We start from the raw sequence: 10,073 nt of genomic DNA on the forward strand, positions 1-10,073 counted from the left end.
ATTGAGAGAAAGCAAATCAGAGTTACAAACTAAAACCAAGGAAAACACATCAATTATAACAGGACAACAAAGGAACAACAGGAACACTGAAGTACAATAAAAACAAACGCCAAAATTACATAAAAACGAACTACTTGATAACAACTGTCATACTTCCATTGAGTCACTAAACTATTATATGGATAGTTCATGCTTTCAACTTCAAAAACAACCAATTACTCATTTATTGTCACATTTCATTCATAAATGTGTGATTGTTACCTCAATTTTTTTGTTTATTAGCCTAAGAAGTACAAATTTTTTAAGGAGTGAGAGGTATGAAATCCCAAAGGGATCATGTAATGAAAACAAAAAAATACATTAGTGTTGTTCATCATCTCAGGATCATCTTTAGTATCAATATTCAACTGTTTGTATGCAGATTAGACAAATATTTAATAATTTATTGGAGATTTTTTTACGCCTCACTATATTCTTTCATGATGCGGCGTGATTTGTGTTTTTTTACAAGAATTAGCACAAATCGCTGTAAATTTCGTTTAAATTCATAATTAATTTCTCTCAAACTATTAAGCTGATTATATCAAAACTTGGCAGTAATGCTGGTTAATTTAGTGATCGAAGTGAGTGAATTACTGTATAACGACTGACGGATTATGAAGTACCTATTCATTTTATATGGGACAAATTGATACTAAATGGCAGACTGTTGTAATGTTCTTTTTGTCTATTTATCTCTTGAAGTATGTGAACTACTTATTCCATGTGCAAAAAATATTGATCCCCCACTTTGAAATTTATAAAAAAAAAATGAACCCCCCTTTTCCACAAACAGAAAAAAAACTTGACCCCCCCCCCTGCATTTTGACCAGCCCCTCCCCCCTCCCAGATAAAAAAAAGATAAGTCCCTAAGTAAGTTCACTCGCTGCTCAGTTTCAAAATAAATAGCTTGCCATAACACAAATATATATTGATAGGGGGGATTCATTGAGGAATCAAAAAGCAAAACAATTTAGGGGTCAATGCGCTTGTTTTCGAGATAATAGCCATTGGAATTTGGCGGGAAAATGTTCTCTCTTGATTTTTCATAGCTTTATCGTTGACCAGTTAAAGTTCTCAAAAACTATTAAAAATAAATAAGACTTTTACAAATGGCTTATAATTATACATGTAAAAGATTTATAAAAAGAAAAATGGGGGTCCATGTGCAAACTTTTTTAAGGCATTCAAAGGGATAAAACCAGAGGATTTCGAAAATCTGACAAAAATTCCTAAACATTCCAAGCAAACATCCTCAATTTTTTTTTTAGTGACACAATAGGCCAACATATTTGAAATTTCATTTTTTTTTTAGATAAGATGATGAGCTTATAAACCATTTAAGTCAAAAAGCATGAACAAAGCTGGGCAAGGAGTTGGAAATATGGAATGAGCAAATTGTGCTACTTTGTCTGTGTCTATGTCTGTGGTATTGTGTATCTTTTCATAACAGATGAGAATAATAATTGATCTATGTTAACTTTCGATTTCTTTTTGTATAGCTTCTATTTCTTTCGAAAAAAATGTTTTTCAGTTTAGAGTTAAAAGGGATTTCTGTTATGAAAATAAGAAATAAGCAAAGACATTCCTTAATATGCAATAAAATCAAGAGCAATTCGAGTAGTTTGTAACAACTGCATTAAAGAACATAACTTATGACATAGGATAGGTGTTGAAAGATTATAAGTTTCAACGATAAATCAAACCGTGATGTTATTGTATATTTCAAACCATTGTATTTTCATCTTCTCTCTGTTTAGAAAATACTAACCCTCTCACCCCAAAAAGTATTACGTAATTTGGTACAAAAGAATTATTCTTTTGGGACTCGAAAAACTAAGGATTTTCTTATCCCAGGAGTAGATTACCTTAGCCGTATTTGGCATAACTTTTTGAAATTTTGGGTCCTCAATGCTCTTCAACTTTGTACTTGTTTGGATTTATAACTATTTTAATCTGAATGTCGCTGATGAGTTTTATGTAGACGAATACAGATTTGGTGACCTTCTGCTGTTGTTTTTTTCTATGGTCGGGTTGTTGTCTCTTTGTCACATTCCCCATTTCTATTCTCAATTTTATATATAGGCAATCCTGGTACCTTTGATAACTTTTTCCCTTATATTTAAGGAGTACGTAAGAATTATTCAACCAATATAAAGGTGAATATACATTTATTACTCTTTTTCAATTAATATATGATACTTTATTATTGATTCAGATCGTTTATATCTGACGTTGCGTCCTCATTGTTTAGTTTCTAAAAAATTGAGGCATTCCAAAACATTAACCCCGTATACCTAACCCATGTTCATTTTGATACACAAGTTTCTTTTCGAGTGTTTCTGATTTTGTGCATCAAATGAAACTTGTCACACGTATGTTAAATTTATAGAATGTTCTCCCTTGCTTGTGTATGCCTCCTTGATTGAACAATCGTTCCTTTAAAATCTCTGATCCACTACTGTTCAAATTTCCATTTTAATTGTTATGATATAAGCTGTTTAATAAAACCAATGCTGCGTGTTTGATGAGGTAATTGCCTAATTTGGTGAATTTAAAAAAGTTGCAGAATTTTCAATGGTATATTGCCTTTCAAATAACTATTAATTAATATCATATCAAAATAATATCAGACGTGAGTCCGTCGTAATCCTTTCGAGTATCATGCCAGGACAAAATTCTAGGTAAAAGTTTACCTTGGATGGATTTGGCTTTTGTTCTAGGTCCGTTATGTTAATTTAGGTCTTTAACTGTTTTTGTTCTTATACATTCTTGACTTTCAAATGTTTGACTTTGAGTTTTACTGATGAAGGTAAATCCAGAAAAGTGCCTTGTCGCATGCAATTTAAACATATTGTTGTCATAGCATATAGGGTCGATACCTCTGCTGTCGGACTATCAGTCTCTGTGGGTATCATCAGCCCAGTAGTCAGTACTTCGGTGCTGACATGATTTATAACAAACCTTTTTAAAATTGTTCTTTCATAAATTATGAAATTAATAGAAACAAAGCTTTCAAATATTTGGCTTTGAATGTTCCTGATGTAGGTAAATCCAGAAAAGTGCTCCGGACGCATAAAATTTCCTGTGTTGACATGAGTCATCATTGATATGGTCAAACAATTATAAATTAACTGTTATCGATACTTTGAATTTTCGAAATACTATGGCTTTTCTACATCAGTTATATATCACCTTTGCTGTATTTAGCAAAACTTTTTTTCCTCAATGCTCTTCAACTTCCTACTTAATTTGGCCTTTTTCACATTTTTTCGTAGAAGAAACGTGAGACTGGTGCATCAATCCTGGTATCTATGAAGAGTTTAGTTCTAGTGTGTTGTGTTCATCTTTTTTTTTTTTTTTTTTTTGCTGGACTGGACTGTTTCGTCAATCATACAAGTAATTATTTGAAATCAAGGAAATCTAAAGTGGAGCAATACATGAGAAGTTCTGTATATATCTGGGATGAACATTTGGTAGTCAAGCTTGGCGACATAAAAAGGAAATATAGAATTATCGTGTATGAAAATAAGGAAGGTAACATGGTTAATGAAACGAACCAAAAAGGAAATACAATATTTCAACGAACCAAAAAAGAAATACAATATTTCAACGAACCAAAACATGGTCCGTCTTTTGGTGTTGATGCGATTCCCTCAAGTTTTGTTTGCTACCTTTTAATCGATAGATGATCATATATAGTATTTAAACCTTAATTTGAATGCAATTAGAGTTATCTCTCTTTTGACTGGTCTGGGCTATGTTCACATCTGTGAAGCAAAGACTCTGTCCGAATTCGTACTTTCAAAGACTGACAAAAAAAAAACGTTTCTCAAAGGAAAATAGATTATGTCTTATTAAAAAACTAGGTTATTGGTGTACTATGAACAATTGCTGCATACCTTTGGATGCAATTAGAGTTGTCTCCTACTTTATAATTGTAAAAAGATGTGGTATGAGTGCCAATGACACAACTCACGATTTGTGAACCATTATATGTCACAGTACGATCTTCAACACGGAGCCTTGGGTTCCATCGAACTGCAAGCTATAAAGAGTCCCAAAAATATGTAGTGTAAAACCATTCAATCGGGGGGAACGGTCTAATCTATGAAATAAACGAAAAGCGAGAAACACTTATGAACCATATCAACAAACGACAACCACTGATCACCAGATTCCTGACTTAGGACAGGTGTAAGCACATGCAGCGGGTTTAAACGTTTTAATAGGTATCAACCTTCACCCTTACCTGAAACAATAATTACATCACAACAACATAGAAAGACACACTATAAATTGAAATGGCTTAATCCAATCAAAAGGCATATCAACACAAACAAGTGAATATATATACTGATCCAATAAATTTGAACTATGACACAATGTAAAAATACAAAGTCAATAAGATAATTTGTAAGATGTTAAACAATTTCAGAAAGACAACCAAAACCCAGAACATGTACAGATTCATCATGCCGCACAGGTGACTTTCTAAAAAATTTCCTTCGGATTCTACTATTACTCACGATTTTCATAGTCCAGTTATTCTTGTTAGTCCTTGTAAAGATAAACTCGAATACACATATCATTTATGAAGGTTAGTTACAAAACTAGTGTTGTCTCATGTTGCGTTGTATTTGTTAATTTCCTATTAAGCTTTGGTATTACTTTAAGGTGTTATTCTTAATGCCTCACAGCCTTTTAAGTGTTAAATACGAAATACTTTTTAATATTGATGTGTTTCTCTCAGTTTTAGTTTGTAACTCGAATTTGTTTTTTTCTCTCAATCGATTTATGAATTTCGAACAGCGGTACACTACTGTTGCCTTTATTTTATAAAAAGATGAACTTGAATGCACTGCGTTCGGTTTCTCCGTTCGTAATGCTATGTTGACATTTTAATACCGGTCCTAAAGGTCTTGTGATTATTTTTCTCAAAAGTACATATGACGAGTGAAAATTGTAAAGATTATGTTTACCTTGTTGAGCAGCTCGGAGTTCATATTATTCCCATTGCTTTCACATGCGTGTTTGTGTGTCTCTATCTGACTTTTATAGGATATGTTAATCTGGCTTTTAACTGTTGGTCCCTTTTGGTTTTACCAATTCTTCAACGTTTGAATATTCAAATGTTTTAGTCTGGAGCATCACTGAATAGATATTGAAATTCGCATCTGGTGCAGTAAAGTTGGTGCCGTCAATGATACTAATCATAAAAAGAGTAAGTAGTGTCTCAAATGTCAACTAGTACAGTCTCCTTAACGAGACAAAATGATAGTATCCCGAGATTTTCCCTTACATCGTCAACACATAAGATCACAAACGTTCACTTTTAAACTAATAACGGATACTTTCAAATCTCGATCTCTCTCTGAAATTAATTCTACCATAACCTTTGATTTATTTTTAATATACCACCAACCTCAATGTAAAATTCAAAAATCGTCTGTTTCAATATAAGAATGGTAGCATACGTTTTTGGATGCGATACGACATATTTTGTTCGTAGTGAAACAAGGTAAAAAAAAATCTACACCGGGGAAGAAGTGATCAGTGATCAGTATGCTGAAATTTGTTTTTGACAATACATTTGTTAAATTTGGAGGTAGACTTGTTCATATGGGAATGAACTGTGCACCTTTCCTCTCCATCATATTCTTATTTTCATATGAGCCGGAGTTCCTTCAAACACTTGTCAAAATTAGAGGATCAAAGAAGCTAGATCTTTTAATTTCGCATTTAGACATATTGATGATGTTATTTCCATTAACAAATCACACTTTTCTGATTGTGTTCCACTAATACATACTCCAGAGCTAGAAATTCAAGAGACAACAAACAAGGCTTCCTCTGTCTCATTTTTAACTTATACCTCGAATGTGACATAAGCGGCAATCTTAGTACCAGAATCTATGACATACGAGACGAATTTAGTTTTGAAAATACAAAAATTCCTCACCTTAGCAGCAATATCCCAACTTTACCTACATGGGATATACATTTCCACACTCATTTGGTATTCAAGAGTTTGCAGATGCTACTCAGACTTTATAAAACGTCATCAGTGTCTTATCAATATGTTTATGAACCATGCAGGGATATGTCAAAGAACTTTTCGTCCTTTTTCTAAAAGAAAACCCGTTCATTGGAAGATGCCAACACACTGTAGATAAATATTCCGTACAACCTTCACTAATAATAATTATGGTCTTGGGTATAGATTATAGGTACTGGCGTTGTTTAGCATCTTAATTACGTTTTATAGTGCGATTTTGTTCAGATTTTTATATTTTTTAGCCATGTCTGGTTTGTCTATTTTTGAATATTTTTGACATGAATATCAATTAAATATCCTGTTGACAAAACTTTAAATTTCTTGTAAAACTAAGGATTTTCTTATCCCAGGAATAGATTACCTTAGCCGTATTTGGCACAACTTTTTGAAATTTTGAATCCTCAATGCTCTTCAACTTTTAACTTGTTTGGCTTTATAACTATATATCTGAGCGTCACTGATGAGTATTATGAAGACGAAACGCGCGTATTAAATTATAATCCTGGTACCTTTGATAACTATTTTGTTATAAATGTATCCTTTTTGCGTTGCTCGGTATTCATACATCCCGCCATTGTTATATTGTGATATTGTCAGTTTTTGTATTATTGTATTCCATTTCTACTTTTGTGTGTGTGGTTTTTTTTGTTTTTTTTTATATAGATTCATTAGATTGTCTACATATGCCAATTTTATGACAAAGTTGTTTGTTTTATAGTGATAAAAATACGTCCGTTTGTTTTGCTTGCACATTGCTGTCAATATAATGGAATTGTATGCAACTGTCATAGAAGTGGTAGGTTTTGCTAGCTATAAAACCAGGTTTCGTCCAGCACTTTCTACATAAGGCAATACCCGTGCAAAGTCAGAAATATGACAGTTGTTTATCATTTCTTTGATTTGTTTGAGCATTATTTTGATTTTGACATTTGTTAGCGACTTTTAGTTTTGAATTTTCCTTGGGATTCTTTATATTTGTTATTTTACTTTTTGTAAGGCATGAGACTGGGTATAGTAGTCTAAGATGTAGATGATATTCGCTGACATTCTCCAAACAGACTTATTACTTATAAGGTTTAAATTGAATTATTGGACAGTATTCTTTTCCGACAGCCGATTATATATTTGCCGTACCTGTCTCGGGTAAGCAAATGTGAGGAAGCACTGAAAATCTTAAACAAGGAAACTTGTTTTGATTAATGCTTTTTGATCAAAATCGATCACAAATTGGAAGGTTATATCTCTGTTAAAAGGGGGGACTCGAATGGCTTGACAGGATGTTGAGTAAAATTGTTATGGCACTAGAATCGCCGGGTCGCACTCGGAAAACAAGACTTTTAGGGAGACGGATTTATAAAAGTTTTTCCAAACTTGTTTCCGAATCCCATATTTGAACTTTATGTAACATTGTAATATTTATCTTGACATTTTTAGTTAATAAATACTGTTTAAACTAAAACAAGACTTTTTTAAAATATAATTGACAGGAGGTGAAATTGCGTCAGCTGACGATAAGAGCTATCGAACCTGCCATTTTTTTTTTCTCTGGCCATTTGAAGAACTTTTTAGTCAATTGTTAGCCCAAGGAAATGTCTTTTACAAGTCAGGAATATGACAGTTGTTTTCCATATGATAGATGTGTTTGGGCTTTTAATTTTGCCATTTAAAAAGGAACTTTCTAATTTGAATTTTCCTTGGAGTCCCAACGAGCCCCCCTTGGAGTTTTGTTCTTTTGTTGCTTTACTATTTGACGGAATTATTTTGGTAGTGGCTATTTGACCGGCACTGGTAAAATAGCAAATTTGCTATTTAGCCGGCATCGGCAAAATAGAAAAAAAATCTATTTTGACGGCTCTGTATAAAATCATTTTATCACAATATCAAGCAATAAAAATGCACTACAATAAAAAAAATAAGATATTGAAGATGTTCATAAATAAATAATTTATAACTTTATAATATTAATTAGAAGCATGAAAACACATTTGTATATATATATATACAGTATTAAATATATTTTTTTACACATCATTTAACATTTGTAATTGTTACAAAACCAATTATTTGCCTTTGGAAGTTGTTTTAGCCTCTGGCACAAGATGAATGTTGCCACTCAACAGGAACAACACATTACTCTGGCTTCTTTTGAATCTGCATCGTGTGTGCATATACTACATAAGAAGATAGGATTCTTTTTCTTCTCTTTAATATATACGCTCTAAATAGCTTCCATGCATCTTTTTGACAATACTTTTTGATTAAATCAATGTTAACAATTGAGTCAAAACAAGAGGCAGTTAAAAGTTCAGGTTTTGTTTCAACTTGTTCGTCGATTATTCAAATGTTGTTATTGACAGCATTTTTTGCTAAATGGCTTCCAACAAATCATTCTAATATAAGAAATCCAATTTCTTTGGAAGTTTTCTTATGAAATGGTGAATAATTGCTTTTTCGGTTACGCTTTTCTGGAAGACCAATGACAGTTGGGGTCAAACCTTTTGGCGCCAGTCCACGTTTCTTGATATTTGGTGGCAGTAATATGTGCAAAATGCGCGATCCACAACATTTGGAATCCAGTAGATGTTCTTCTTGTTGGCCTGTATCTCGTTCTTCTTCAGGCTTGCAAAACTAGTTCTTTTTAATTTTCGAATATTTGGATATTATCAGTATTATCATCAGAATCATTTTCTTTATTATCTGTTACATTTAAATCATCATTGATGTCTTCAATATCCTCACTAACATGCACGTCTGTTTGTTCGCCGTGTTCATTGTCACTTGAACTTTCTACAGAATCAGATTCTAGAACATCAAGAATCATTCACTTCCGCGAAGTTCCCATGACTCCAAAAATCTGTTATGCTTTGAATAACATTTAATCTCTGTTGATGTTCACCACCAGTAGCTCAGTCGGATTCAAGACTTGCCATTTGTTGTAAAAGTATTTCTTCCTGTAGTTTGTGCTTTGAGACATTTTCCTCACTCTTTTTGGTGTACATATGATAGAACACACTGATGACATGGTTTCTGATATACCATCAAATAATCTATGTGATGTCCTGACTGTGTTAATCTTCCAACGATCTGACACTGCTTCAGCAACAAAAAGTACTCACCCATATGGTGTGTTTTTTTTTCTTTTAAAGGAGAGTTGTATATCAATTTTTAAACTATCAATTTGATAGTTAAAAGTTTAGGTGTTTATATGAGCTGAGACTACTATAACATATGATAGTAGTCTCGGATCTCCTGTAGTTGGTGATCGCAATATTGGTATACTAGTATTGTGCACAATACTGGTATAACAATTTTGTACCAGTATTGTAACTTTTTTTTTAAAACAACAATACTGGTACATTACTGATATACCAGTATTGAAGTTGTATTGTTGACTATTCTTTAAGGTGTATAATGAAAACTGATGTTTAAGCAAAATTAGAAATTGAAGTTCAAAGGGAAATTAAATGAACTCAAAAAGATTATAGAGGATAACTGTGAAACCAGTTAAAAATGATAACTATACTTGTACAAATAAACAAAAGATTATTGTAATTAACTCATATTATTCAAACAATTGTTAATTATATTAATTGCTAATAAATTTATCATATTTCTATATTTTATTTTATTCAATTGAGATAAAATAAAATAAAATAAAATCTTAATTATATTATCTGAGTTATTTTTAATTTTAATAAATTCAAGCAAATTATGACACTATAAGTCTATAACACTGTAAATTCAGCATTTACATGTATGCTATGGTATATTTTTTACAGATATTTTAATACTAAGATTATATGCATTTGTTGGTCTTTATTTTCTTATTAATCTTTCTCAATAACATGATAACAGATATCAATATCCATTAAACAGAAAAAGTTGCTTAATAGGGAAACCTGATTATAATCAAATTAACTAGTTTGTCTACATAAATTTTAAGGGTAGTTAAAGCAGTTGATTCTGAACCATGACC

The sequence above is a fragment of the Mytilus edulis genome, chromosome 5 (assembly GCF_963676685.1).
Source record: "Mytilus edulis chromosome 5, xbMytEdul2.2, whole genome shotgun sequence".
NCBI classification, from domain to species: Eukaryota; Metazoa; Mollusca; class Bivalvia; order Mytilida; family Mytilidae; genus Mytilus; species Mytilus edulis.